The sequence below is a fragment of the Sitophilus oryzae genome, unplaced genomic scaffold, assembly GCF_002938485.1.
Source record: "Sitophilus oryzae breed Bouriz unplaced genomic scaffold, Soryzae_2.0 scaffold_1059_pilon_pilon, whole genome shotgun sequence".
In the NCBI taxonomy this organism is placed as follows: Eukaryota; Metazoa; Arthropoda; class Insecta; order Coleoptera; family Curculionidae; genus Sitophilus; species Sitophilus oryzae.
Window position 1 is genome coordinate 1122421 of NW_022145681.1, and position 9800 is coordinate 1132220.

The window sequence follows — 9800 nt, forward strand, 5'->3', positions numbered from 1 at the left end:
TCAGATACGCAACGGATAAATATATATTACATACTAATCGGATTTCAATTTATTTCATTCCAGGATCGCTTGCGTTCGTCGCTCGTAACTCGTCACTTGCATCGCTCGTTCATAATCGAGCGATGTTGGTTATTTCAATAATCGAGTATTCGAGCGAATTTTCGCTCGAGTTATCCCATCACTTGTTACGGTTCAAAATTTCATCCTAACTTATTTTACTTATTTTGCTTATTTTTAGGAATAAAACTAAAACTTACTTGAATACCTTGAATAATAGCGTTTAATTAGCTTACTTCTTAACTGTACATATAATTTCTAATAATATCTTATCTATTAAGTCTCATCATCACAACAATTTCTTTGGATGGAGTTGTCTCCGATAACTGTAATATAAAACCTCATTAATATAATATCAATTTGTCTGTGTAAAACCTACCTTTCTTTCTACAGTGGTTACTAATTCTTTATTTAGACTTATGCTTGTGTTAGGATGATTTCTTGGCATATTTCTTCGGGGGATTCTTGAACATAGACTTGATGTGATTATCTTTTGTCCGTTTTCAACGCAACAAGTGGGAATATTGGGTCTGCAATATACATATGGGTTAAGGATTTTATTATGTATTTTTCCTGTGTGTAATCAATTGGTTTTACCTGATTATAGTTGATTTTTCCCTAAATTTCATCTTGTTTATATTACGATTTACAGACTGACGTTTCAATTATTTGTCAGCTGATCGTGTGACACCGGCGTTGAAGGTTGACAGATCGATGTTTGTAAATTAGGTTTTCGATCTTTTTAATCGGTTTTTATATGATCGGAGAATGTATTAATAATTTTCCGAAGATATTATGTTCATATAGGGATTATTATAATTTTATTATGATGTAATAAAATGTTTCACTCAATCCGTATGCATTAAATAAAATTTTATGTCAATTTTATTTTGGGTCTTTTGTTTTACAGATTGCCAGTGTTGGATTTTGGGTTGGTATCTTGGAGTCCAGCGTCTTTTGCGGATTTTGCAAACACGCGTCCTTTTTCGACTTTGAACCATCTTGGTGAAAGCAGGGGAAGCCTTCTGATCTCTGCCGAAAATAAAAGAAAGAAATTCTAGTGAAATTTTGGCTGGTCGCCGTTCCATATTGGGATTGTTCAGTAGAATTACGGTCTTGGAATTCATTGAGGGTCGAGAAGACCGATTGGCAAGAAATTGAGCTTGGCCTGTGTAGTTGAAATTCCGGGGAAACCTTGAAAAGGGATATCTTTGTTGGTTGGGTAAGAGACATTCTTAGGTGTAAGGTTCTCTTCTACAACTATTTATTTTAGAGGACAGGAGCTGTAGATGGGTGCGTGGACGTACTGGGATGAGTACGAGGACAGTTAAGGAACCCTTTTCCATGGAGTTACATGCGTTGAGACGCCATCTTGTCTTGGAAGGTCCGCATGGGGGAAAGGTATTTTACTATGTCCAAACTAGAACGTGTCACTAAAGTAGATCATATTTTAGGGTTCTTGTTCCTTGGCTATTACTCCTTAGTGATGATTACGGTTTAGCTTAAGATTTTTATCAATTTTTTTTTGTACTGGATTTGGTTCTGCAACTAATGCCATTGTGGCGTCAATGCCAGTGTGACGAGGAATGTCACTGTGACACTGAAGACCGGCAATCTGGATTTTCTCATGGACTAACTGGAACGACCACTGGATGACAGATAAGACTTTAATGCCCACTTGCACCGTTTGTATAAACTTTGTTTAAAGGCTAAACAGTGATTAACTATACATATTTTATTATAGTTAATCACTGTTTAGCGTTTAAACAAAGTTTATACAAACGGTGCAAGTGGGCATAACCATCTCTTATTTTATTGCGTTTATGATTGATTAAAATTTATTACATTAAATATACGATCGTATGTGAACTTGGTGTACCAGGGGATTTTTACATTTAAATTTCATTTTATTCTTTATAGTCATTTTAATCATAATCACAAATACTCATCAGGGTTGTTCACAGTATAGTCACAACAACATTTTGTGATACTAGTCATGATTTAATTTATTTTACGGATAGTTCATTTTTTTTTACTATATATATATATATATATATATATATATATATATATATATATATATATATATATATATATATATATATATATATATATATATATATATATTACATAGTTTCATTATTTCGTATTTAAATATTTGATATATTTTATGATAGATCTTGACAATTTGTTTTAACTTTAAATTTAGTATTTATTAAACGAATCCAGTACATTTTAGACTTTTCAATCAGTACACTTTTTCCATACACCTCCCCTTTTGATATCTCTTGTTCTGTGCATATATTTTACTTAATTATTTACTGAGCTAGCTGGAACCTATTTGTAACGGAACCTGGTGAACCTGAGTTCCCATTATAAACTTTTTCACCCAAGGTGGCATTATACACTAGTTAAGATCGATAGAGTGAGCGAAGCGTGGATAGTTCACAGGGTAAAATTAACAAAATTATTATTTTTGCTTATGTAATTGACTAGTAAAATCAGGATAAAGCGTGATAAAAGCGTATTTTAATTTTCAAAGCGATATATCATTATGAACGGCGCGGCATAGGTATTATTAATAAATGAGGATGAACCATAAACGACATGGGTATTTTTAATAAATTTTAATTAAGGTTTATAAAATTACCGCAATTTTGTTAATTATATACTAATTGAAAAAATATTTTGTTTTATGGTCATCTCGAGTTTTTGAGTCAGGCTAAACAGGTCATACACCATAATATATTGGGATTATTATTTACTCGATTAACTTAAAACTAGTTTTTTAAAATTTAGTATATATTTTACAGGTTTTAGCATTAATTGCTGTACATAAACAATTCAAAGCATTTTAGGGACATAATTAAAAATAAAGAAATATTATAAATAAATATTAGAATCAACGTGTTTCGTTTTATTAATTTTAATGTCATAAGCAATCGTAGGGTATTGCGTTCATTGCCTGTACTTATACAGAATGTCAATTAAAATGTTTAAATTTCTAGTATAAATCACAGAAATTTCTGAATACATTATTTGTTTATTTATCCTACTATATTTATAAATAATATTCATTTATAGATTGATATTTTAATTTTACGTAAACATTCCAGATAAGAAATACTCTCATACCTGATTCCATTTAATTTATTTCACCAATTTCCAATATTTTCCCAATAGTATTTTGCATTCATTAGTGCACGGTAATATTCAACGTATGTATTTTGATTTTAAACGGCGATTACATTATTTCAAAAAAGTAAAATACCAGCAAACTGTATGTATTTCCAAATAAAGCTATAAGTGCGTTTTCCGTGATTAATGAAGGCAAATTAAAATGGATTGGTGTATGTTGGATAGTTTTATAATATTTCGAAAACTGGTGGTTTTAGCCAGTGGCGGTTCGTGATATCTGAAGCAAGGTGGACACAGCCTCCACTTAAAAAACTTATCAGTGTGTGTATCAAAGTCAAAGTATATTCATATATACTGTACGCTAAAAGTGACGTTGGTAATGGGAGCATAGTTCTTCCGGTTCCAGCCTTGCTCTTTCGGTAAATATGTGAGAAAAATCATTGGGTGGCTTTGATAAAAGTTTATTATGGAAAATGTCATATGAAATATATAACCGCGAATATCTGCGAAACCGTTACAACCCATACAGCACATCAAATCACATTTACGATGTGTATACATTATTAGATGCAGACACAGGGTGACACAATTCCCCCGATGTAAATATGCTACGTTTACACATTGTAGTTCAACACGTTTGCACAAAGGTTAAACGTCCGCCTCACACAATGTAGCCACAGTATAGCATTTACGTATACACAAAGTAAGGGATACACAGTGTGCCGTAGGATACACAGTGCTTGTGTATTACGTTTAAACTCTGTTTACACATTGTAGTTGTGACTACCGCGTGTATACGTATGTATTTTGCTTCGTATATACATCTTGTGCTAGATAAAACTACTTCTTATGAACGAATTTAGGAAATAATACAAGTTTTGATGCCTAACTTTTCGTTCTCTTTAAGAAATATTTATTCAATGATCCCAATTATATCGTTTTAGAACGAAAATTAGGAAGGCAAAACTTTGTATTTTCCAAAAGAAAACACTGTAAAAGAACAGAATTTGTATCAAAAAAATGTATCAAAAATATAAGTACCTAGTATAACAACATACTAAAATGGTAAACACTGGTATATCACCACGATTTTAGATCACCACGATCGTTTAGTCATTTTTTTTCCTCTTCTCCTTCCAAGCAGTTGGTTTGTTAGCATACTCATTCATCGAGCACTCTGTTGGATTTTGTTGTATTTTATTTCCAGATTAACAATCTCACCCTTAAATTTTATATGAAACTGATTATTGAATATTAAACATATCCGTATATTGATCCATCAATAACTTACCGAATATCAGTGTAAGAAGTTCTTTGAAGTGTTTAAATCTTTCTTTCTCTGGTCCATTTAGATTTTTTATTATTTCCAAATTAAAAAAAATTATATTGCAGAGCTAACCTCTTTATCATTATACGAGAATATTTGGAGTTTTCATTCATTGGAGTCAAAATTTCGTAAATTGGTTTATCGAGTACGGGAAGAGTCGCTACTAGTCGCTATAATATTAATAATACACTTAGGAAGGTGTAACAAGGTAATTAAAAACTTGTGCTTACCTTTACATCTCTTTTAAACTACACACAAACAGAACATTTATATAGAGCTTCCGAATGATAAAACAATAATGGCTGCTAACACATACCACTGCTAGAAAGGAGAAAGGAGAGAGGACATATAAGATACACTTGGTCGGTGTGTCTACGCTGAGGCTATCCGCGCGTGCGCACACCTTCATTTCATGCTAGAATGTAGACACAACAGTACACTATTACAAAGTGTCTATATAGATATTTATATTATGTGTATACGTCACATTTTTACAAGGTGTGTACTATAAGCACAACTATAATACGAAGTATCATACATGCATATGACTTATACATTGTATGTCTCATATACCGACGTCAGATTTCATCATTTTAATAATTATTTGTTACGTTACAAAAAACTCTTTAGAATCCTGTGTGCATACGGTATACAACTAGCAAACACTGTATCACACAATTCTATCAATATAAACCTGCGTGTATCTCATATGTATATGTTAGAACTAGATGAACACTTAGGTTCACTTTAACATATTTTGTTTTTCATGTGTCTCCCTTGTAGAAACGTAATTTCATTTGGACGTGCTGCATGGGAAATTTTGAAATACTCTAAATACAAAAAAATGTTCATTTTTTAATTCTCCATCTATTAAAAATATAATATAGAGGGTGTTCCATTTAAAGTAACGAAGAAAAAATTATTTTATATTTTAGAAAGTTTGGCATAGAATTTTTAACATCCTATATGATTTAAGATTACAATATTTATAGCAAAGTAAGTACAGACCATCTAACGTTCATAATGTAGTTTCGATTTCAGGATAGATCTTGTATTTTTAATAATTCTTTTAAGAAAGGCTGAAAAATATATATTTTTTATTTATTTATTAATCTCTCTGAAACTATCGAAATATATCTACTCATATCTTAGGATCATGTAAAGTGTTCTCAAAGGAAGCCAAAAATGCAATAATATACAGGGTGTTTTATTTAAAAAAATCATTTAAATCCACTCACACATTTTTGAGCCACCCTGTAGAAGTTAAAATGTTTTCCTGAGATACATCCTAGTACATACTTTAGGTTAACACTTAAACAAAATTTCCAAGTGTTTTATTCTAAGAGCTACAGATGCCCGACGCACTATTGCCGGACGCATATTTGTATGTTGCACACAGATTGTCCATTCGGAATTAGTCGGGTCTGCTGCGATTCGGCGGTATGTAAGTTATACTCGGGAGAACACTCCCTACTATACTACTATACTCGGGAGAACATACAAATATGCTTGCCGGTCCCTGTATATGTATAATAATAACATAAAATTAATTGTATTTAATATAATTACAAAAGGCCTATTTTTAATAAGTTTTAATATCCTGTAAATTTAAATCTGCATTTCCGCAGCTATGTTTATAGGATTTTTATTTCATATTTTTTGATGAGGAATCAATGAGTACTTATTTAAAATTTTGGGAAGTTAATGACATTAAAAATTTTAAATGTTTTCTGTTTGATTCGAAAATGGGAATAAGTTATTTGCAGTCGAAGAAAAATTGTTTCCGCGTGTTGTTTCGGGTCAAATATTTCAAGTTAATGTTTCCAAAAAGCAGGAATTGCTATTTTAGGAACGAAACATTTTCTTATTCAACAACATGGCGGCTTTCACTTTGTTGTTTTGGAGATTAAGATGGAGTAGTTCGAGTAGTCGCATACTGGACTAATAAAGTCGCAGTGCAGCTTTAACAGGTAGTATACTAGTCGCAAGATTGCCTAATTTAGTCATCCTAGGGTCTAGCTTGTGCCGCCCTCTATATTCTAAATAAACGAGGGAGTGGATAAAGTATCGGTAATATGTCGATGTATATTTAAATTTAGTCTTATATGTGCCTTTCTTACGTCCCATTTTAATTATTTTTTTTATAAAAACAAAAACAGCACTGAACTGTCTGACTGGAACAGTGAATGTGAAAATTTAAGATTTAAGGTTACGGTTCAATACAGTTGCAAAAAGGTAGTGGCTCGACGTCCTACCAACGTCAGAATAAGGAAATCTAAACAACGTCGGAATTAGTAAAACAGACGACTTTTGCATAACTTTGGAATAGTCAGGTCCTGAAAGTGACGTCGGAAAATTCTTTATTGCCCAACATTGTAACTACGTTGTCCGAATCACCTAAAGATCACTTAAGCAAAAAAGGTTGCAAGACAACGTTTATTCGACGTCGCAGAAGCTTTTACTTTGTTGTAGTACTAGTTCAACGTCGGCACAACGTTACAACAACGTTTACATTTATTTTAATACCCAAGATACGGATCTAACTATTTTTGTAACTAATCCAACGTTGTGTTTAGTAAACATGTGGTCGCAAGTCGTGAAAATACTACTTGGGGAAGACTTTAACAATCTGGTGCTATGAAACAAAGCTGAATCGGACTTATGTTAATATGAAAAATAAATCGTGTTTTTACGAAAGTAATCACCCCACGAGAAATGGCACATGTTTTTTGGAACACCCTGTATAAAGAGTGGAGTCACTAGAGACTCAACGATCAAATAAATTGCTCAACATATATTTATTTTTTCTTTAGTATGTCAGCAATACCGCGTATACTGCTCCAAGTCTGTTTAACTAAATTATTGACGAAAAAACATTTTACTTGAATATTCTCTTCTCCGAGATTCTCCTGCTTATACCTTTGAATTATTCTCTTTCTAGTTGAAACGTACAGCGGATTCAACCTAAATTTCTGGAGACTGGACAGAAGACAAATGGGCGCCTACCTTTGCATCGCTAGCAATGACGTTTCGCCGGTGGCAGTGAGGAAGAGAATAGCCCCAAACGTAAATTGTATGTGACACTGCGACAAACAAATTTAGTTTGAATTGCGGATTGTGTGCTTTGTTTTATAATATAAGAATATTTTAAAACTAAAATATTTGATGAATACTAAATTTCAAACCTATGATAAATGTGGAAGAATGTTCCTATAAACTTCAGTCTTTTACCTTTTACAAGTTGTTAAACTTTAAACAAAATACACTCTGAGCAAAAAAAAACGAAACGGGAAAAATTTTCGTCAAAGGGTATAGCCGGATTAATATGGGAAATCTGCCCCAGCGGCTTTTTTAATTCGCACTCAGGGGATCTAACTTTTTAGCTATTTAACTCAAACGGTTTTCAAGATTTTCAAAAAAAAGCCGTTTTTTCAATTTTACTTTTATTTTTATAGTAAAATTCAAAATTAATTAATGATGATTTTTTTTTAATTCTTAGAAGTCTGAGACATGAAAAAATAATATAATCATGATTGTTAAACAAAAAGCCAATTTTTAGAGGAGGAAAGAAAATTAATGTTCATTTTTTTAACCTTTGTGAAATATGTCACTCACTAAAAATTCTCAGAAAATGTCTTTCATACTTCTTTGCACTCAGGAATTTTTTATAATTTTTTGAAGTGGTGGAACAATATGAAAAAAATTAAAAACTTATTTTTTTTACTCTTCTGTTTTAACTAACTGATATTTTTGTTTAGTTTAAAAAACGCGTTAAAAATATTTTTGATTAAATATACATCTTTGCCAGAAATAAACATAAAGATTATTATAAAAAAATGAGTCCGAGAAGCATTTAGAAAAAAAGATTTTAGAAATAAAATGAGTTTTATTATTTTTTCCATAGCAACTGTTAAAATTGCCTTATATCTATCAAAAATAGTAGATAAAATAGTACTTTAACCGCAGGGGTAGATTAAATGATACTTTAACAACGAGGATATGTTAAAAACTTTATTTCTTCTCGCACGTTTCTTAATTGCTTCCATTTTTGAAAATTTTTGTATTCCTTTTCATAAGTTGTTCGGGATTTAAATGGAAGTAGTTTGGATATGGCGTTTGTCGCCTCAGGCTGAATATCTGTTTGTAATTTACTTATTTAGTTTTGAGCCATTTTTGGCTCCAATTCAATCAGCAATTGACACGAAAGAGAATTAAAAAATATTGACTAAAAACTGACAACCATAAAATAATAAATACAAGAAGAAGTGTCAAGTCAATGTTAAATTATGGAAACAGCGTGGCTGCCTGGGTAACTAATTTTCAGATATGGCGGCTGGTACATTTGACATGAATTGACATGACATAGACATGACAATTTCAATCCTTGAAATAATAATTTCTGAATACTTTTTAAAACGTAACTCGCTATGGAAAAAATATTGTTTTATATACGACGATAAAATTCGTCTCCCGAAATTAATACCATTTTATCGTCTTGTATAAAAATAACTATTTTCATACTTATTGTTCCACCACTTCCACCACATAAATATTGAAAAAGTAATGTTTTTCTGTTCCGGTGTAATGATCACAGCTTATTCAGGACCAGCCGGTCATAACTGCTTGTTTTTGAGTGTCCGCGTATCATCTACTACGCCTTGTCAGAGCACCAGTCGTGGTCGTTCTGAAGCGATGTTGCAATAGAGCTTAAAACTAAAAACCCATCTTGTTACACAAAATAAGCGAATATCTACAAAGGTTTCCAAATTTACATGCAAAAGATCATAAGTCGGCCGGCTGGTTATGAATAGACTGTGATAATAATATTCCTGATCACACATAAAATTAAAAAATTGGCGCCGGGAGGTGCCGCCCATACTAAAATATGTTAATAAAAAGTTGGTTTGGTTGGTTGGTCGGCAGTTCTTTTAGTTTTAAAAGAAAGGAATTTTTCCAATTTTTTTATCTCAAAAACTTCGATTTTGGCTGATTTTGATGTTATTATAAATTTTGTTGCAAATATTATTCCTAATCTTAAATTGAAAACCGCGTTTCGCTAGCTACTGTAATTTTGGAGTTACGATTTTTTAAAATTTTTAACCTCCTTCCATATCCCCTTACCAACCCCCCACCCCCACCAAGAACTAATGGCCAGATTCTGGGGTGCCACAGTATTTTTTTGCCAAATTTGGTTAAAATCGGTATAGCGGTTTTTGAGTTATCGTGTTACAGACGGACAGACAGACACCACCCAAAAAATTGTAAAAAATTCCTGAAT

At 32.0% G+C, this 9800-nt stretch overlaps 1 long non-coding RNA gene across 1 annotated transcript; it reads right to left on the minus strand.

Annotated features, from left to right (window-relative positions):
• Positions 1 to 257: 257 nt before the first annotated feature.
• Positions 258 to 849, minus strand: LOC115876550. The gene is made up of 2 exons (XR_004049163.1): positions 437 to 849; positions 258 to 383 (listed from the first exon to the last, which is right to left on the minus strand). It is a non-coding gene; the product is annotated as an uncharacterized LOC115876550 (long non-coding RNA).
• Positions 850 to 9800: the final 8951 nt, after the last annotated feature.